This window comes from Melozone crissalis, unplaced genomic scaffold (genome assembly GCF_028551555.1).
Source record: "Melozone crissalis strain CALT ecotype California unplaced genomic scaffold, PUWL_Pcris_2 ptg000066l_1, whole genome shotgun sequence".
Taxonomy (NCBI): Eukaryota; Metazoa; Chordata; class Aves; order Passeriformes; family Passerellidae; genus Melozone; species Melozone crissalis.
The window spans coordinates 4,534,046-4,555,639 of record NW_026535844.1 but is presented as its reverse complement, the minus strand read 5'-3'; the positions used below and the strand labels follow the sequence as shown (position 1 = coordinate 4,555,639).

The 21,594-nt window shown below is 51.7% G+C and overlaps 1 pseudogene; it reads left to right on the top strand.

Moving 5' to 3' along the window:
• Positions 1-21,594, top strand: part of LOC128945560 (uncharacterized) — a 1,627,138-nt pseudogene that overhangs the window by 1,431,869 nt on the left and 173,675 nt on the right.

The following is a 21,594-nucleotide window of genomic DNA, read 5'->3' as shown; positions in this document are numbered from 1 at the left end:
CCACAACTGAAGACTTTGCAGCCCTTGCGGATTAATCGCCCCGGTAGAAGAAGGTGGCTGCACAAGCTGACAGTCTGGACAAGCACTAAGGATCTCCCTCGCCTGACTCTTTGTGAGATGAAAGGACTCCATCAGCGCCTGCACATTCTGATGAAAGAACGCATGAGTTCATCTTGCCTGCTCAAAAATGTCCGGCAGTGTTTGCAAAATGGGCATTGTCAACCTGTCCGCTCGAGCATTCCCTTCCGCTAAAAACCCCGGAAGTGTTGTGTGCGCTCTAATGTGTGTGATAAAGTACTCTCTATCCCTGCTCTCTAGCAGTGTTTTCAAGCTCGTCAGATATGAGTATAAGACCTCATTACTGACTTCTTTCAAGAGCGCACCCTCCAATCTCTTGACCGCAGCCGCAACGTATGCAGAATCTTTCACCAGATTGAGAGGCTGTTTGAACAACTGAAATGCTCGGACAACGGCTGCCAACTCCACAATTTGTGGAGAGCCCTGAACCATCCTCACGTCTGATTACCAATCTCCTGTCGTTGAGTTTCTCCACGTGATCACTGACTTGTGTGTCTTCCCTGAGCCATCTGAGAACACTGTGATCCCGTCCAAAGGTTCTTCACTTATTCTTGGTTTCGCTGTGTAACATATTTGTGACTGCAGTATTCTATGTTGTGGAAAATGGATTGTGCAAGCTCCTGGGAACACTAACAACGCAATTAACAAGTCTTTCGATTGTTGCATTGCCCAATCGAAATAGTCTTGTTTCAGAGGTAATCTGATGACTGAGAATTCTCTTCCTGCCATTGTCAGCAACCTTGTTCTCGCCTTTATGATGATTTGTGCTGCCATCTCTAAATCTGTGAGAATTGTTTTTGCGGGCCTGTGTGGTAGGAAAATCCACTCTATGATTATCAAAGAATCCTTTTGTGATTCATCCCATTGGAAGATCAAACCATGGAACTGTGTTTTCTTCCCCAGCACTGCCAACTGAAAAGGCAACGTTGGAACAAATCGATGTGCCTGCCTTTTCTGTATCGCGTTCGTGATTTTCTCCAACTCTTTTCTCGCTTCTGGCATGAGTGTCCTGGGAGAACGAATGTCTGTGTCTCCTCTCAAAAGATGGAGCAGCGCTGGAATGTCACTGTTTGTGATTCCCAAAACTGGCCTCATCCAGTTGATTTCTCCCAAAAGCTGTTGTAAATCATGCAGATTGTTGACCTTAGTGCTGATCTCCATTTTTTGAGGCTTTTTTGTTCTCTCTGAAATTTTCCACCCTAGATATTTCCAAGGTGCAACCTCCTGAATCTTCGAAATGCTGATTTCCAGACCTGCCTTTTGCACCTCTTCAATCACACAGTCACGAGCTTCTTGCAGCTCCTGTTGTGTTGATGCTGCAATGAGCAAATCATCCATGTAATGAATGATCTTCGCCTTTGGAAATTTCTTCCGCGCCGGTGCCAAAGCTCGTGCCACGTACCATTGACAGATCGTCGGAGAATTCTTGAGGCCTTGTGGAAGAACGACCCAATGGTACCGCTGCAGAGGCGTTTCCCTGTTGATACTCGGAACTGAAAAGGCAAATCTCGGAGCGTCATCTGGATGGAGGGGAATACTGAAAAAACAGTCCTTGAGGTCAATGACCACAAGTGGCCATTCTCTGGGAATCATTGAGATGGATGGAAGTCCCAGTTGAAGTGGTCCCATGTCTTCTATGACTTCGTTGATCTTCCTGAGATCGTGTAACAACCTCCATTTGCCCGATAGCTTTTTCTTGATGACAAACACTGGAGAATTCCAAGGGCTGTCTGTTGGCTTGATGTGTCCCTTCCGCAATTGTTCTTGGACCAGGTCTTTCAAAGCACTCAGTTTTTTCCGCTCAAGGGGCCACTGACCCACCCAAACTGGATCATCTGTTTTCCATGTCAGCTTCAGTGTGGCGAGTGCTGCAGTGACCCCTATTAAAAATCCACTTCGATCTTCGCGCCCCATTGTGCCAAAAGGTCTCGACCCCAGACTGTGATCGGCTTTTGGATGACAAAAGGACGAATGATCGCCGTCTTGTCTCCTGGTCCCGTGACAACGACGGAATTCTCACTTTGCAGACACAGAGATGCTCCCCCGATGCCTGAGAGAGAGCCCAATGGTGCGACCAAGCTCCAACTGCGTGGCCAAAAGATGTACGATATTACCGTTACATCTGCCCCTGTGTCGAGCATACCTCTGATTGCTATTGTCCTGTCCCCACATGTCAATTGGCACGTGAGCGTGGGTCGGTCTCGACCTATGTGCTTCACCCATGTTGTATGTACTTCAACATGTTCTTTCATAGGGAAACCTTCTTCATCGAAGATTGACATGACCTCTCCAACTGCGTGTGGCAGCAATGCGAAAGCTCTCGCGACCACAGTATTTTCCAGTACAGTCAATGGTGGACGAAGCGCTCTTGCCAAAACTGTTAACTCTGTATTTTTGTCCGCTGAGACAACTGTTGGATAAACAATGAGTCCAAGAATACTGCACTTGTCTTGTCCAATTATCAAGAAATCTTGTTTCTTGTATGAGTCCCCGCGGATACCCGTTGGTATCTCCGCATGACTTTCGTCTAGAAAGCATACTAGTTTTGAAGCTGCCAATGCACACTCTGCCCCTGGTGGGAGGAGGTCTGGGTCACTGTGGAATCGACTGAGGGTTTTGCTGAGGGCATCTGCCTGTCGCTCACTGATGACTGCCCTGTCTGCTCTTGTGACACCGCCAGTACTTGTGTCTGAGCGCGCTGGCGATTTACGAATGCGCTCCTTTTTAAGTTTCCCAGATGCGGTAACGGATTTCCTTCCACATCTGTCTGGGAATAACATTCTTTCACAGAGTGTCTTCCTCTTCCGCACCGCACACAAATTGGCCTTTCCACTTTCTGTGCTGGCGTTGGTGTATGTGTCCGTGGGCAATTCGTTTTCATGTGTCCAAACTCCCCACATTTGTAGCACCATCCTCCTTGGGGATTGCTCTTCTTCTGCATCGTTGCAAGAACTTTGTTGATGTTCTCGTCCTGTTGATGGAGTAATTTTTCGAACATCTTCTCCAATGTCTTGTCCTCTGATTGCCTTTCTGAGAGTCCCTTTAACTGTTCTTCCCATTCCTCTCTTAATTCATTCTTCACAATCGCTGCGACATGCTGAGGTGTCCCCACCTTGCTGCATGCCTCCACCATCTCTGCCAAGGATGGCCGTCCTGGCATGGTGCTAATCACCCGTTGACAATCCGGGTTGGCATTGCCGAAAGCTAAGCTCTCCAAGAGAGGCCTCTTCGCTTCTTCTATCGTCACCTGTCGATCCACGGCTTGCGTGAGTCGATCGATGAACGACATGAATGGCTCTGTGGGACCTTGCCTGATGCAAGAGAACGGAACATCCGGAGCTCCTGTCGGTGTAATTTGCATGATTGCCATTCGTGCTGCTTCTTTGATGTCGTTTAACACTCTTTGTGGAAGCCGCGCTGCTTGTTCCCCTGGGTTGTCATCTGGAGGATCCCCTGCCAACTGCCCTTCTGTGAGGTTCGCATTTGGCCCACCTTGATATCTGTTCCGCAACTCAGCAAGATATTTTCTCCACCTTTTTTCCCAGATGAGATTCTATGTGTCAGTGAGGATCATTGCCACAATACTTCGAATATCATATGGTGTGAGATCATACGTGGTGAATGTCCCTCTTAGTAGCTGTTTGAAGTATTGTGAGTTCAGCCCAAAAGTTTGAGCCGTCTTCCCTAAGTCTTTGAGTGTCTCATGACCCATCCTTTCCCACCTTGAATTCTGTCCCTGGGCATCATATGTCACTGGCATTGTCAAATCTCCTGATCCCGGGAATAAATGCTTTTCCTTTGTCAATCCTTTTCTGATTCGCTTCCAACCCATCGTCTTCACCGGCTCTTGAAATTCCTCTTCTTGAGACTCCATTGGGATTTGCATGAATAATGGTGTTGTGGATGTCATCGGTGATTCATCATGCCTCATTTTTCGCCTTGAGGTTTTTGGCCTTGCTCCTAAATCCGAAAAGGAAACTCGAGGATCTTGTTGATATTTCTTTTTTGCTGTATCAACTGAATGCAAGAAGCTTTTTGCTGCCTCTGCTGCTGACAGCATCCATGTCGGAACACCTTCCGATGCTGTGATCCTTATGACATCTTCTCCTTGTAGCTGTTCTTCATCTGAGCTTTCATCATCTTCATGAAATCCCGAAGTCGATGGATAATCCCTTTGTTGTGTTAACATTGTCTTCTTTAAAATGCTTTTCTTTTTGTATAATGTTGGAAAAAATTGCTGCATTGTTGCAGTCTCGCCACGAGATGGCGCTGTGGCTCCGCCGAACCGATCCGGCATGTCATGCACTTCTGTCCTCCTGCCACTAGGTGGCGCTGTCACCGGCCTCCCTGGCTCGGATGACGGAATGAGCTCAACTGCCCCGTTTCCTCTTCCGGTCGACTGCCGTGTCGGCGATCTCATTTGAGACCGTATTTGCTTGGCTTTTAATTCAGCTGAAAATGGAGCTTGAACACCAGAACGTCTCCCTTGAAGGGAAGGGACTGGAACTCCGAGGATTTCAACCAAAGGCACCGAGTCTGGAGAGGGTATGGAGCCCCGGGACGTAGGATCCCTAACATGGCCCCTCCTCACCCGAGACGTCACAGGGGATCGGGCCCACCCCCGCCCGCGCTCTACTCTCTGCGCATGCGTGCTCTCCGAGCCGCTCCCTGTCTCTCCCGAGCTGACGTCATTCTCTCCCCCTCGTTCCACCTCCGAGGTCTCCTCCCCTCGGTCTGTCCCTGACTCTGTCTCCTCCTCCTCTGACGCTGTCTCCACTCCTCCCACCGGTGTGTACAGCCCGCCTCCCGCCGGCACCCGGGCCCGCCCTGTGATCCGAGCCGACCTCCGTACCGGGTCTGACGTCACAACCGTGCGCCTCCTGCGTCTCCCTATGGTGGCCCTTTGAGGCTGCGCAGCTTCCCCCAATTCGCCGCCCGTGTTTACCGCCCCCGCGCTGGTATGTGACTCCCCCCCCGGGTTCTTGCGAGTTTTGCCCGCTGCGCGCGTCCCTTCTACTCTGCCGGCCGGGGTGGCCGCCGCCCCCGGCGTTGCACTGACCAAAGCCGCACCAGAACCCGTGTCTCCCGTTATCTCTTCACCCGCGCTCCCCGCCTGCACCGCCGCAGCCTGGCCGCCTTGCCCGCCGCGAGTAAGCGCCCCCCCCCGATCCCTTCTCTCCCCCCTGCTTCCCCCCTTCCGATCCTGACTCCCCTGTACTCTCTGGGGTTTCAGGACGCTTTAGGAGTTTCCTGGGGTTTCTGGGTTTTGGGACCGGGGGTTTTAATATTATTTCCTGCTCTCTTTTCTCGAGAGCCCTTTCCCCCTGGCTTCTTGAGGCCAGAGTTAATTTTTTCCTGGAGCCCCTCCTTCTGAGGGTGCCACAGCTTTTCGCTGCTTTTCCCGTCTTTTTGACTGCACTGAAATGCCTTCTAGCATAATTCTTGCCGGCGAGGGCAGCTTTAACGCTGTCTCATCTTTTTTCATTGCTAAGAGATATAAATGTCTGTTAATTTCCTGCCAAAACCCCACTTCGAATAGCAGACATGTTTCTGCAAGTGGGTAGTTGAGCCTTGTCCACAACAATAACTGTTTTAATTCTTTCTTTGGGATCCATACTGTATATGATTCGGCCACGCCTTGTAAGGCGGACAAAATTTCCCGCTGTTCCTGGGAGAGTGTGCCCCCCATATTCTTATTTTTGACCTTCTTACCGAATCTGTCGTCAGAGTGGTCCGAAGGCTCCCGATCTCCGTCCAGCAGGTCACGAGAGATGGATCCAGAGGCGCCTTTCTGGTCCCGGTCCAGGCCGCTCTGCTACGAACTGTCTTCAGCAGAAGCTAAGAGATGGAATTCTCAGTGACTGCTGCTTTTTGCAGACTCTCCTGGCCGTTTTTTTTTCTTCTCTCCTCAGGAGTTATCAGTGTTCTCCTGGGAATTCGTCCTAGGTCGGAGCTGTCCTCTTGGCTCTTCAGCTCTTCAGCTCTTCAGGGCTTATCCCCCCCCAAAAGGTTTGGTGGGGAGTAGCCCACGCAGCGAAAGCCACTTGTCGGATTCTCGGCTGTTTAGATGGCCTGGAAAGGCCCGGGGTGGCCTTGGACAGCCCGCGCTTCAAAGGACGAGAAGGGACTTCAGATCTTTTCTCGGTCTCGGTGTTTATTAATTGTTTATCTAAAAGATTTTCTCTCTGCCCGACAGAGGTCTGCTCAGCAGTCAGCCATGAGCACACTGAGAGCCCCTGGGGCGGTCACCTATCTTTATACTCGAAGTTACGTATACAATATTTATCATTTTTCCCCAATACCTTCTATCCTTATTAACCAGTGCACTTTTAGTAATAAACAATCCCAAAGTGCCAACATCACCACAGAAGATGGAGGCCAAGAAGAAGAAGAAGAAGAAGAAGAACAGGACACGCCCCACTTCCTCCATCTTACTTCTTTAGACCCGCCTGTACAGAAATCTTAAACCCTGTGTTTCACTCTAACTAACTTATCACTTCACCATTCACCCCAGTGAAATCCTCCTATCCTCATACAGATGTCATCTCCTGTGTAGGATCAAAGTCCAGCCACCAGACACTTCTGGCAACATTCCAGGACTCCCGAGCCCCCCAAGGGTGGTCTCGGTCACTCTGCACCTCAGTCCTGAGGGGCTGAGATCCCATACCCCAGCACATCCGCGGTGACCTCGTTAGTGTCTGCGGTGGCCTCGGCGCTGGCCCTGATGGCCGCCACCCGCCGGGCGTGGTCATGCAGGCGCTGGGCCATGTCCCACTGGTGGCCCCGCTGGTGGCCAGGTGATGCTGCAATGTCCCCAAGCCCCGCCAGGCCACCTTGCAGGACACAGCCACCATGGCCAGGGCCAGCAGCAGGTGACCATCCTCGGCCACCCCCAGGGACACTGCAGGGACACGGGGACACTGGAACAGGTGGCACCAGGGACACGGCAGTGCCACCAGCCCAGTGCCACCAGTTCAATCCCCGTGTCCCTGTGCCACTGCCACCAGTCCTGTCCCAGTGTCCCCAGTTCCATCCCAGTGCCACCAGCCCAGTGCCACCAATTCCACCCCAGTGCCACCAGTTCTATCCCACTGTCACCACCCCAGTGTCCCTAAGGCTGTCCCAGTGCCACCACCCCTGTGTCATCATTCCAGTGCCACCAACCCGGTGTCCCCTGTTCCATTCCAGTGTCAGCAACCCAATGCCCCAGTTCTATCCCACTGTCACCAGTGTTTTGGGGGGTTTGGGGGATCCCAGGTGGAGTTTGGGGGCTCCTGGGGGAGTTTGGGGGAATCCCAGATAAATTTTGGAGGGTCCTGGGGGGGTTGGGGGGATCCTGGAAGGTTTGGAGGTCCCAGGTGAGGTTTTGTGGGTCCCAGGTGAGGTTTCCAGGGAATTGGGTAATCCCAGTTGAGAATTCCCAAAGATTTGGGGTTTCCCAGGTGAGAACACGGGCCGGGGGCTCAGGGGGGCCGAGGGGCTCGGGCCTGGGAGCATTTTGGGGGCTTCAGTGAATGGGGAGGGCCTGGGGGGTGCCGAGGGGGAGGCGTGGTGAGTGTGTGGGGGCCTCTCATGGATTTGATGCCTCAGGTTTTGGCTTTTCTGTTTTTCAGATTCTGTGCTGCTTTACTCTGTGGGTCTGGGCTTCCTATTAAGGGATGCTGAGCTCTGTTCACAGAGCAGGGAGACAAAACAATTCCTGCTCTAGCTGGGAACCCAAGGACAAATAATCCAAACTTCAGGCCCAAGAGCATAAACAATGGGCACTGAAGTGAGAAAAACAAGAAGGATGGGACTTCATCATCTAAAGACATAATTGGACAATTAACTCCAATATGGAAATGGAGCAGAACTTATAAAAGTGACAGACCTCGTGACCGGCCGTCCATTTTGTGGCCATTTTGGTTCATCTTGGGCGTAGCCCTGGCTGGGCTCTTGTTCTGCCCAAGGTGTATCCACGGAGGCCTTTTAACAAATGCCTGCTTTATTGTGTAACCGTGTCTGGCCTCTGTTTTAGGTCAGCCTTGTGAAGGCCTCAGTTTGTGGCGAGCACGAAGGGAGCCGAGGCACCTGGGCAAGGCTGGAGCAGAGGCAGAGGAAGGTGCAGCTGCTGCCCCCAGCCCGCGGCACTGGCGGGGCCCAGGTGCGGGGCAGAGGGTGCGGGAGGCCGAGAAGCTCGGGAGGAGCGAGAGAGGCGTGAGCGGCTGCAGGGGCGCTGTGTTTATCGGGTGAGCGCGGTGGGAAGGGGCGTTTTGTGCTCGGGAGCGCAGCGGGTGCGGGGTTCGCTGTGCCCCGGGCCGGGGAGGGCGGGCGCTGTGAGCAGCGGGGTTGGATTGCGGGGCTGGGCTTGGCCTGGGGCCGGCAGTGCTGGCGCAGGGATCGTTCCCGCACCGCCGCTCTGGAGCGCCGCGATCGGAATCTCGCTCTTTCTCTCTCTCTTTGGTTCTTTTAATTTCTACTCAGAGCTGTTAAAATTCCGTGTGTATATTCTGCTGCGAGTGCTGTAGTGATAATATCCCGAGAGACAGTCCCCTGATATTAGCACTGAGAAACTGGGGCACAGTGACCCACGCTGCAGCACTTGCAGAGGGGGCTGTGCCCCGTGGGATGGACTCAGCTCGGAGAAGTTCCTGGAGGAGTCTCCGGTGGGAGAGAGCCCAGGGTGCAGCAAGGGAACGACTCCTGTCCCTGAGCAGAGGGAGAAGCCCGGGGGCATGAACTGAGCCCGGCCCCATTCCCTGTCTGCGGCACTGCCGGGGTGGGAGGTGCAGCTGGAAGGAGGGAGGCGTGGGGGAAAGCTGCATTTAAGGGTCTTCACTTATTTCTCATTATCGTGCTCTGAGGTTTTGGAGTTTTCTGTCCGAAATCTCTCCCCACCCCCACTCATCCACAGGGCTTTGGGGCGGTTTCCCAATTCTAGGGGAAATCAAAGCGATGCCCTGATGCTCCTAATTAGGGATAGGAGAAGTGAGGCTCGAGGGCTTCCTGCTTAGCCGGAGCCACTGGAGCCGCACTGCCGGGAAAGCCGTGGCGGGAGGTGCGGAGAAGTTTGTTTGTGTTTTCAGCTCAATCCCCCTCGGGCCCGGGCCCGGGCCCGTTCCAGGGCTGTTCCTCAGCTCCGGCTCTGCCCTCACGCAGCCCGGGGGGCCCGGAGAGCGCGCGGAGCGCGGCTGTGCCGTGTGCAGAGCCCGCCCCTGGCTGGGATTGGGCGATGGTGCCGTCAGTCGTGGTTGTGGGGCGCTGATTGGTGGGAGCGGGGCGGAGCAGGGCCCCGGTGGCGGACTGAGGGCGGCCGTGGCTGGGCAGCGGCGCCATTGTCAGAGCGTTTGTGCGGGCCCGTGAGCGGCGGCAGCGGCCGGAGCGCGGTGAGGCGGCGGCGGAGCTCGGAGGTGGCCGCGGTGCAGGTGGGAGCCGCGCTGGGTTGTGCGGGGTCTCGGGGCTGGCTGCGGGCCTCGGGGGCGGCAGGGGGCTCGGGCGGGTTCGTTGTGCCGTGTCCGGCCCATGTTGCCGCTGGCGTGAGGGCTCTGCGGGAGCGGCTGCCCGCGGTCTCCTTGCGGCCGCTGCCTCGGCAGGAGCCGCTGCCGGAGCAGCGCTGGCTCGGCCCGGTTGCTGTGGCTGGGACAGAGGGGGCTGCCCCGTGCCCGGGGCTGTGCGGGGAAATTCCCGTGGCCGGAGGTTTGTGTGCGCAGAGGAGACAGAGGAGTCCTGTAAAAGTGACTTTATTGCTGAGCAGAGGGAGAGGCCGTGGGGCATTTGCCGTGCGCTCTCTGCCGTTGTTGTAGTTCGCAGCCTCCTTTTTATCCTCATTTTCCCGGCCTCATCTCCCTCTCCCTTTGCCCACTGGCTGAGGTACTTGGAAGGTTCAGACGTCCCGATCCGGTAACTGCATGTCCGTGTTATTGTGCACCCCCACTTTTGTATAACAGCCGATATTCACGGCTCTGCTAAATCCTTGTTCTTCTAGAAGTTCAGGAATTTAGCGGGACTTTCTGTGAGCAGCAGTCCATGTTAATTAGTAACGTTTATTGAAACTGATGTATTCTCCCTTCCTTATCTACGAGGCCCTGACCCAATGTCCAGGCAGATTCACTTAATGATTTTTTTTTCTTTTTCTTTTCCATTTTTTTTTTTTTCCTTACTGAGACTTCTTTGGTTTTGGGATTATTCTTAGTACCCTCATTCCTTGTCGTTCTGTAGCCGTTTCTGTATCAAGAGGCCTGGCTGCCACCTGCATCCCCTCACTCAGGTGCTGAATGAGCTGCACTCTCAAGGTGTGGAGCACGGTAAAAAGATGAGAGTTGCCGTAGCACATCCGAGGAGAAACAGCATTCGTTTCACCCATGGTCTGCCAGGCAGCCACGAAACCGTGTCCTATTCCCATCCTTTCCACGTTTGGGCTGGAACATGAGGTGCTTTCTTGTTTCCTTTGTTAGCTGTTTCATCACATTTCCTTTGTCATCTATTTGCCAGCAGCAGTTTGTGTCATTTAATTTTCCACAATCCTCCTCCTTTTTCTGCTAAAAGGTAATATGACCCCATCCCATGGTGAAGTGTTGTGTTCCTCATTTCAGTTCCTCATTGCTTTACAAGAGAGGTCGGCAGGAAGGTCAGGAGCTGGAGTTGTCTGGTTGGTTAATATTGCGAGGACAGCTTGTAATCTACTGATGCCATTGAAATGGGAAATGGGTTCTGTGGCTCCTGATATTGATTGGTTCGGGTTCCAGGGGCTGGTCCATGGTGTTGTAGGATTTGTTCTGCTGGCCGTTCATCTTTTCCCTATTTTTGGCCACTCTCTCCAGCCAGGGCTGCATCAATTGACTGCTTCTCTCTAATAAAATCATCACATCCTTGTATTCCCAACTGATTTCCCTGAATTTTAGGTAGCAAAAAATCCCCTGTGCTGTAATGTACCCTATGTAGCATAGATAGTGACAGCACATGTTGGAGTGGGCAGATGGATTATTCCCCCCCATTTATTTACAGTGAAGTTTTCCCAACATTCTACATTTGCTGTTTCCCTTTGCAGCTTCACCTCTTTCTGTTGCAGGGTCAGATATCCTCCCCCTGGGCTCTGAGCCCTTGAGGCCAGGCTGAGGGGTCCTCCCGTGCTGAGCTGTGCTGGCGGCTGTTTCTGGCCTCAGAGACACTTGGCATGGGCCCCTTGGCCACCAGTGGTGCTGCTTTGCACTCCTTAGGCAGGAGCCAATGTCCTGGCTGGGTGTTGGCAGCAGCAAAGTGCCAGGGCAGGCTCTGTGCCAGCCCAGCTTCCTGTGGAACAATGTGCCTTGATATCTGCTGCAGTGGTTGCTGAAGCAGTGAGAATTGCTTTTGCCCCCCTGTTAGGTGCCATGGTGTCAGCAGAAGATATTGAAGCCTTCCTGCTCAGGGCATTTCAGTGCCAGGCTCTCACAAGCACCCACAGCTGCGCGGGTTGAGCTGAGCATGGGGCGGTGACCTGCGCTGTGTCTGATTCCCCTTCCTTAATAACAGCCTGTCTTGTAGCTCTTTTCCCTTCTGCTGCCCTTGCAGAGCCATCCACAAACACATTTTCTCCCTCAGGCCAGGGAATGTCCCATCATCAATCTGTCCCAGCCTGGGTCTGGAGCTCTGTCCCTTGAGTGCAGTCCTGGGTTCCTTGCCAGCCCCTCTCCAGGCTGTTCAAACAGGAGGCTGGGTTAAACCCTTGCCCTGTCCTCAGTTCTAAACCCTCCTGTGCCATTGAACAAATTTCATACACTAATAACCAAGCTCTGCTTATCCATATAGATGCTCTTTTGGTTGTCAGAGCTTTAACTTGATGCCAGACTTGAACTCTAGGAGATCCTATATAGGGTTAAACGTTTTAGCACAAGAATTCCTTTGGCAAGACCCTCTTTAATATCCACCCATAATTCAAATTCTTTTTCCCTGTCTGGAAGGCCCAGGCCACCCACCTCAGTTAATCTTCATTTTAATACTTGAAAATTCCATGTTTCCTCCACCTGTCCATCCATCCAGTTTGTTGACTGGCAGGATAGGAGTGTTGTAGGGAGACATCCCTGGCTTCTAAAGCCCTGCCTTTAACAGGGACTCAATCCCAGGCTGTGAGCCCTTCCTTCCCTCTCTTGGAACAGGATATTGCTTATCCTGGTTGCTTTAAAGTAATTTGTAGAGGCTCCATATCTAATTTTCCCTCTTTCCCTGGGGCTGCCTACACTTCTGGGTTCACTTCAGCAGGGGCCTTTTCAATCTTTTCACACAAAGGTAGAACAGAACTAGCCTCTGTATCCCCTTTTACAGTATTAAAATCCAACTCTCAAATTCCTTCCTAGGTAATTACAATCACAGGAGGAAGAAAAAGAAATTGATTTTATTCAAACCTATGCCCCACAGCTTCTAATAGTAGTTGAACAATTCATACCTGCTCATCTTTCCCACTCATTGCCTTAAAAATTAAAATATTCCTTGACTATTTTCCCCCTTAGGTCTAAGATTCAGAGTGGATTGAGAGCCCCCTGTGTCCATCAGGAAATGCCTCCTCTGAATGCAGACCCACCCTGAATGTTCTCACGGGCTGTAGTGTGGCGGGTCCCTGGTGTGATGGGAGCTGTGACAGCCCTGCCAATCCATGTCCATCAAGGGGTGGACTTGCTGGTCCTGAGGGTGCTGCTGTCTGTGTTTGCAGTGTCCTTGTGCCCTGCAGCTGGAGCCCTGGTTCCTTGCCAGGGGCTGTTTGGGTGGGCTCTCCCCTGGTGAGGAGGGCAATGCCTCTGCCAGGTGCTTGTGGCCGAGCCGTGCCCTGGGTGCTGGGGCCCCCTTGGGCCCTGGGGTTGATCCCTCAGGGGCTGTAGGAACTGTGCCCTGCCCTTTGTCTTCAGCTTGGCCTTTTGCTGCTCCCTACTTGCACTCATCTGCTGTGCCTTTGTGCCCAAGTGCTGCAGGGCCTTCTTCTGCCACCCTGCAGCCCTCCTCAGTGCTTGTCTTGCTTTACAAGAGAGGTGTCTGGTCGGGAAGGCAGAAAAAGCCTCTCTTGGAATGGAGAATGCAAACCCCCTCCCTTTTCATTTTTAGAATAGTTAAATCAAAGGGCTCTCGGGAAAGTATATGGGAATAGGAATAACAGTTCTTTACTAGTGTGTATAATAAAGCAAACAAACACCAACAGCTGCGGCACTGACAGCAAACAGAGCCCGGACCCAGTCCCGGCCTTTGGGCTGAAGCGCTTTGCCCTTGGGTGCAGTTCCCGGCACGGCCGGCAGGGGCGCTGGTGGCTCCCTTGGGGCGGGGCAGCGCATCCCTCCCATGGGAACCTCTCTGAGCGGAAATAGACCAATCCCTTCGTCTAACTCTTTCACTTTTTTTCCTTCTACAACCTTCCACTCATATTTTGAGAAAGAATTTGGAGAGGGCTGTCTTTTAACTGAGCTCCTAGTGTTTTGATAAGGTGCTTCCTCTGGAGAGAGACAGAGTTTCCTTGAACAGCCGGAGCTGTGGTTACCGAGGGGACGTAACTCAGAGCAGGACGGGGTCAGGGTAGGATATCCCACCGAGGCTGGGTCGGAGTGTGGGCAGGGTCTTCTGCCGGAATCGCCAGAGGGGGATCATCCTGTGGAGCCCGAGGCGGAGCGTGGGTAGCCCCCACATGGCTGATGGTGGCTGATCCAGCAGCTCCTTGCAGAGCAAAGGCAGGTGGGAGAGCCCGGCAGCAGCGGCGGTGCCCAGCGCAGGTGGCACGGGCAGGGCAGCCGGGGATGGGATGGCTGGGACCCGCCCTGGGTGCGGTGGGCGCGGTGACCTCGGAGCAGGCGGCAGGACAGAGCAACCCCCATCCTCTTCAGCATGGCCGGCAGAGCGGCCGCGGGCCAGGCAGTGGGAGCAGGGCACACAAATTGAGCGACAGCGCCGGGGCAGGTGGAGCTGCCCTGGGCAGTGAGGCCGCACCTGGGATGGAAACCGGGGCAGGCGGAGCTGAGGCGGGCAGCGAGCCGGGACCCGGGACAGGCGCCTGGGCCGCAAACGGAGGGGGCAAGACCTGCAGAGGATCCCACTCTCTTTTTGATTTTTCCTCCTGCTTCCCTCCCTCTCACTTCCTCTTTTCCTTTTCTTGTTTTTTCTCGGATGTTTCTGATAATTTAGAGATTTGTATTCTCCTGAAATCTCCTGTCTAACATATGGCATATTCTCTTTCTTCTAGATTAAGTGGGGGTTTTTTTAACAAATAAATCCAGAGCCTAGCGAATCTAAACTTCTGCTTTGATACTTTCAAATGGTTGATGAGCTAACTCATGACCTCCTAATGTTGTTTTTCTCATCACCTTTTTATTTATCCTTTGCAAATTAAGCATCTTTCAATTACTTGCTTTGCTACTCCAAAATCACAGTACACCTGTAGTTCCTTAAAAAATGATCACACAAAGCCTGAGTACCCCAGTGGGTTTTCTGATGCATGTCTTCTAATGTTTTTCTAATAAGCACATTTTATTAAGTAATAGTCTTCCATCAAGAAGTTTCCATTTTCCTGACTTATCTTGTTCACATCCTGTCTTGTTTAATTCTTTTTTCTTGGCTTCCCTAAACCTTGGAATTTCCAGTTTTTCCTCATTTGGAGTTAATGTTAACGTAACTCTTTCAGCTCCATTTTCTGCTGCATCCTTAGCTTTGTGATCTGCCAAATTATTTCCTCTTCTTTCTGGGGTCTTTCCCTATTGGAGTTCCATAATATGTACTATAGTTATCTCTTTTAGTTGATTGTCATGCCTGTAAAATAAGTTCCTCATGTACTAAACCTTTTCTACTTGAATTAAGTAATCTTTTTCCTTTCCAAATTTTTTAAAGGTATGTACTACTCTAAAGGCATACCTTGAATCAGTATATATAGTTCCTTTATTTTGTGTTAAATATTCTAGTGCTCTTTTTAAAGTATATAATTCACATGTTTGAGCTTACTAGTTTAAGGTTAATTTCCCTTTTTCCATAGTTTGCACATTTTTCCCATCAACTTCTACATACCCTGTATTTTCTCCTTTTGCAAGGAGTTGTATCTCTGTTAGCTGACATAACTCCCAAAGGACTATTTTTTTTTTCTTTTTTTTCCCCTGTATCCAACTTACTGGTTTTCTGTCTCATTTTTTCAAGATCTTATCTATTCATCTTCTTCCTCTGTTTTTCACTTTCACTAACAACCTAAATACCACTTTTCTTTCAACTACACACAGAAAAATAAAAAACTTTTTTCTTACACTACTTTCAGTACAATACACCTCCCTCCAAGGAGGTATAGTGAAGCTTAAAATGCACAATCTGCATTACCTATACTTTCATTCATCTACATTCACTCACTTTTATTTCTCATTCACTTCCACACATTCTTTCCCACCCTCAGGACACAGAGTGGATCCCTGTTGACAGAGAATCGCGGGTCCCTGTGGCCCCGCCTCACCTTGGGGTTGGCCTCTGGGTCTCAGTATCTCCGGGCCTCCTGGGAGGGCCCTGACTCTGCTGCCTCCGGTGCCGTTCACCTGTGAGGCTGATTTGTGTGTCACTCACACTCTTTAGCCACAGCCCCCTCACACGCCCTGGGGACAATGGCCCGTTTGCAGGTCACCTATACCTTATGCCGCAGCCCCCACAAGCCCAGGAGAACAATGGCTTATTTGTGGGTCACACACTCCTCTTTCCACAGCCCCCCTTCCCACCCGCCCGGGAAGCTGAGGCAGATTTTGTGTGTGACTCACTCTCACACACAACAAGACCACAATAAGGTATCTTTTGTTATAAATGACCAAATCGAGAGCCAAACTTATAAGAAAATTTAGCAAAGTTTTAATAATTTGTCTGTGCAGCTGAAGTTCGGTTGTCAAAACCACCACAGCCAAGGATCAGCATAGAGCCCGGGTTCGGTGCTGGGTGAACACAGATCTGACCTCTGAATGTCAGAGTCTCCCCCTGTTCACAAATGCTGCCTGACGCAGCGAGTTCTTTTACATTTTATTCTGCTCAAGGCAGAGATGACCAAATGTTCTTTGTGTTTCTTCCCATGCAGAACAGTGTCTTTACCTGTGCAGAGTTGGACAAATACTCAGTCCAGGTGTCTGATGTTGTCAGTAGACTCTGGGGAAGTCAGCATTCACATGCATCAGGGTGGCGCTGTGTATCATCTTGGTAGCTGTATAATCATCGAGGCAATAATCACTCTTGGCTGGACCTGGTGACCCAGGGAAGCCAGTGATTATCGCCCTGGAAGCTTCTATTCTTTCATTAAAAACCCCGATGTTTATCTCAACCAAGTCCAGGAACTAGATGTATATGAATAACACACTGCTCCCTGCCAGGATGGTCAAGAGACATAGTGTGGATTTTACAATATTTTATACATTAATAGCATGAATTATCTCTACCATATACTACACTTTCACATCACCTATTACAAGTTAAGGTGTTTCTTGCCAGTCCCTGTGCTCTTGGATATCCCTCAACCCAGCTGTGCTGCCCAATCCCAGATGCTCTTGAGCATATCCTCAATCCGGCAGAAGTTTGCTCAACCGTGGATGCTCTTGGAATGTTAATTCCTCAAGCCAGCGGGTTTTAATTCTGGATGTTCTTGGGCACTCTTATCCCTCAATCTCGCAGAATTTCTAGGGTTCCCTTTTGTCCCATTTCCTAGTGGAGTGGGCTCGAAAACTCCTCTGCTCCCTTGCTCCGTGGGGTCCAGCCCCTCTCTGGGACCCAGTCCCAGTTACCCCGGGGCATTCTCTCACTCTTGTTAACACTCGCTGTGTCTCTTTACTGGCTGCTTCCCTTGAGGAAAGTTGGAAACGCAGCGTGGGAGACTCCAGCACTCACTTGGCAGGTCTGGGACAACCAGCCCTCGTCTCATTCACAGCCCAGAGCAGAGAATGAGAGGAGAAGGGAGCCCGGGAGCCCAACAAGCCCCGGCATCCCGAAATGGGGAGGGCGAAGAGGGGGGAGCTTTTGGCATTGCTGGGACTGCCAGCAGCCTGGGCAGGGCGGGCACTGAGGAGAAGGGGGGACCCCCAGTTGAAGCGTGACCCCCAGCAGCTGGGACAGGGGGGAACCTCCGAAAACCAGAGGAGAGGAACCAGGGACAAGGAGCTCCTGGGAGGCTTTCTCAGGGCTGAATCTTGGTGTTTGGGAGGTTTTTCTGGAGCCCAGGTGGCCGTTGACTTGGGCAGAGGGAGCTTCAAAGTCAATGTGTGTTGGGGAAGATGAAACAGGAAAGCCTTATAAATACGATTGTCTGGCAAAAGATTTTGTGAACATGAAAAGTATAAGGAAGATTAAAATGAAAGCAAGCTCTGAGATACCTCATTTAGTGAACAACTGGAAAACAATGGTGTGGCCCAACTGAAGGTAATCCCCTTTTGATGAAACATTCCCTCTGCTTACAGACAGATCCAAGGGTCAGAGCAGACCCTACTAGCTCAATGGAAGGGGTCCAAAGAGGATATTTTAGGGTTTAAATGTATCACAGTGTGGTGATGTAATGATTTTTACAGGCTGTATGTAAATGCTATAGGATTTGTATCTTGTACTAGATTGGTTAGTGAGAAATAGAATATTCAACACAGAAGAAGATTTATTGTATTGTAACAGGAACCTTACTCTCATACCCTCTTCCCCTCTTACTCTGTTACCCTCTCACCCTCTCTACCCCTCTCTTCTCTCGGGCCTGCTCCGAGCTGTGTCTGGCAGCTCCAAGCAGGGCCCTGCACCCAGGCCCTTAGCAATAAACCGCAAGTTCCACGACCTGGCTGCAGAGATCTCTCGTCCCCATCCGTCCCGACCATCCTACCCCCTGACACCCATACAAATGCTTTCATCCCATGTTTTCCCCAAACCAGGATTTCCCATTGCCAAGGCCTGGGAGGCTGCGAGGAAGAGGAAGATGCCCCGGGACACTGAGGCAGGTGAGGAGGAAGGCAGTGCCCCTTTCCTCTCTGTGCTGCTCCATCTCCCAGCCCAGCACAGCCCCGGCTGCAGCTCAGCTCTCGGGGGATCTCCTTGCCCTTGCCTGTGGAACGGAGGCAAATCCCATCCTGTCCTTGTCCTTCCTCCCCCAGGGCAGGAGGTGAGCATGGAGAGCAGGGAGGACAAATGCCCGCGGCAGAACCTGGTGGCAGAGGTCGTTTTGAGCGGCTCCACGGCACAGGAAGCCAACAGGGAGGAAAAGCCCCGGAGATGCTGCACGAGGAGGGGCTGCAAATGCAGCCGGCAGGGATCTGAGGCGGTAAGAGCCAGCCTGGGCCGGGAAGGCGGCCGGAGATGGAGCCAGAGCTCGGAGCTGGTGCTCCATGAGCAGCTCCATGATGGGGAGAAGCCCCACACATGCGAGGAGTGTGGGAAGAGCTTCAGGTGGAGCTCTGACGTGATTGTGCACCAGAGGATCCACACTGGGGAGAAGCCCTACGAGTGTGGGGAGTGTGGGAAGAGCTTCAGCCGGAGCTCCCACTTGATAAGGCACCAGAGGATCCACACTGGGGAGAGGCCATACAAGTGTTCTGAGTGTGGGATGTGCTTCAGCCAAAGCTCCAGCCTGATCCTGCACCAGAGGACCCACAATGGGGAGAGGCCGTATGAGTGTTCCAAGTGTCGGAAGAGGTTTAAGACCAGCACCCATCTCCTCCAGCACTATCTGAGTCACAGAGAAGAGAGGCCCTTCCAATGCTCCTACTGCAGGAAGGGATTCAAGCACAAACCCACCCTCATCAAGCACCGGCGCATCCACACTGGGGAGAGGCTCTATGAGTGTAATAAATGCAGGAAGAGGTTTCCGACCAGCTCCTGTCTCCTCTTGCACTATCGGATTCACACAGAGGAGAGGCCCTTCCACTGTCCCGACTGTGGGAAGGGATTCAAGCACAACTGCAACCTCATCAGGCACCGGCGCATCCACACTGGGGAGAGGCCCTACGAGTGTCCCCAGTGTGGGAAGAGCTTCTCCAGCAGCTCTAACTTGACCCAACACCAATGGAGGCACTGGTAAGGGAAGCCCTGCGAGTGCCCCGAGTGCGGGCAGAGCTTCGTGCGCTGCTCCAGCTCCATCCCCCACTGGAGGAGGCACTTTGGGCACAGCCCAGGTGAGCCACATTCCCTGTGATCCATGTTGAGAACACACCTGGCTGCTTCTACTTTTAATTTCACCTTAATATTTTTCTATTCTCCATCTCTTTGCGCTGCAGAAGCCAAGAGGAATGGATCTGTCACCTCCAAACCACTCAAATCCCAGTGAAAACAGCTCAATCTTACCCCAAAAAGAGCTCAAACCCACCTCAAAAAACTCAATCCCATGCCAAACTCACTCGATTCCGCAGCATCAGGCTGAGATGAAGTTGGGAAATGATTTAGAGTCGTGGGATCTCAATTAGAGTAGTGGGATGGAGATTGTGTGGGGCTGGGTGTGTGGGATGTATTTGACAGCAAATAAAACTCTGAGACTTACTGATTTCTCTCCCGTTCATGTTCAGTCTGTTGCAGTTCTGTTTGCAGAGTGCCGCCTTCTCAGCTCATTGTCTTGGTGTTCCCTTTTCTCTCCTGCCTCTCTTTGCCTGCTCTGTTTCTCAGTGTCTCCATGGTGGACCCACGGACCACCAGAGACCCTGTCCTGATTTAATTGACCCAGGCACCACCAGAGACCCTCCCTATATTTAATTGCCTCAGGATCACCCAATACCCTGCCCTGATTTATTGCCCCAGTGACCACCAAAGACCCTCCCCTGATTTAGTTGACCTTTCCCTGTTTTAATTGAGCCCTGCCACCAAAGACCCTCCCTTGATTTAGTTGACCTTTCCCTGTTTTAATTCCCCTTCCCCTGATTTAATTCACCCCTTCCCTGATTAGCTGTCCCCTTCCCTGATTTAATTGGCCCCTGCCCTGAATTAATTGACCCTGCCCTGATTTAGCTGTCCCCTGCCCTGATTTAGATGACCCCTCTGTGCCCACAGACCCTCCCCTGATTATTTATTATTTTATTTCCCAATTATTGTTTCAATTCCCAGTCCCAGGAGCTGAAGTCCTGAAGCCTGGCAGGGAAATGTCTCTGTAGGATTTTGCTCCATTTCCCTTCAAGGGCAGGAACATCTTTTCCTGGCTGGGAGCTGGAATTCCAGACTTTTGGAATGTGTGCAGGGCAATACGGACTGGGATCAAACATGGACTAGGATCAAATAGGGGTTGGGATCAAATATGGACTAGGATCAAACAGGGACTGAGATCAAATAGGGACTGGGATCAAATATGGACTGGGATCAAATAGGGACTGGGATCAACTATTCACTGGGATCAAATATCGACTGGGGTCAAATATGGACTTGGGATCAATTATTGATTGGAATCCTACAGTGTGAGATAAACTGGACTGAGCTTATATAGACTGGGATCAAATACAGGCTGGGATCAAATATGAATTGGGATAAAAAATGGACTGGGATTACATATGGACTAAAATCAACTATGGACTGGGATAAACTGACTGGGATAAATCAGGACTGGGATCAACTTTGGCCTGGGATCAAATATGGCCTGGATCAAATATGACAGATTTTATGGACTGGGATCAAATGTGATCTAGTGTTGTAGTGTGTTGTTATAGCCTGTTTTAAATTTCCGGGTCCCTTCCCCAGGTGTGCCAATAGCCCTCTTTCCCTTCCCCCCTCGCCCCCTGCTGGGCTGTCAATCAGTTTTAACATTCCAGCAAGGCGTCGTGTGATTCGTCACTTTCAAAGGATGCCACTCAGGCCCAGAGGTCATTGGCCTGTCTAGGTGTCATCCTCTCCTGAGACCCCGCCCGTCCCACCTGGTTGGTGCTTCGCCTGTCCCCTCCCTTCCCCCTGCCCCGGGAGCTTAAAGAGGTAATCAGACCATGCAGTCACCATTCTGTTGGAGCTGTTCCCAAGATTCAGACCTCTGTAACCATGGAATAAACCTCTGGATATTAAACCCTGCAGCAGAATCCATCTCCTTTTCCTCTTCACCATCGCCTGAAGCCTTCTTCCTGAGGTAAACGGAGTTCCTAACAAGCATGGACTTGTTCAGTGCCCAGCTGCAATCTCCAGCAAGCTAAAGGTATCTCTGGGGTGATACACCACAGTTGCTGCCTTTGGCCTAGCAGCAAGAGTCAGACTGGCCCAAGCACAATCTAACTGGTTATATTGGGATTCATATTCCAATATTTTGGCGTCCCTGGGTGGGCAAGCAACTCTGCAGCCCTAGACGAACTCTCACTACCTCGGAGAGGCTTTTGGCAGCCGTGCACCCAGCTGAAAGGGGCCTTGGTTGCAACGCCCTCAGCTAGAGACTTTGGGAATATTCCCAGAAGAAGTTTCGTGGACTGTTCGTTGCCTCTTGAAAGCCCAGCTCCATTTTGGTGAGCAGATTTTCCAGAGGGAGGACAGGGTAGCCTCTCTTGCCCATAGAGAGGTCCTGCTCCAGTGAGGAGACCTGCCTGCCTGGACCCAGCCAGCTACAGCTTCCATTTCGGGTGAGTATCGCTGCTCTCGGTAGAGCAGAAGCTCAAAAAA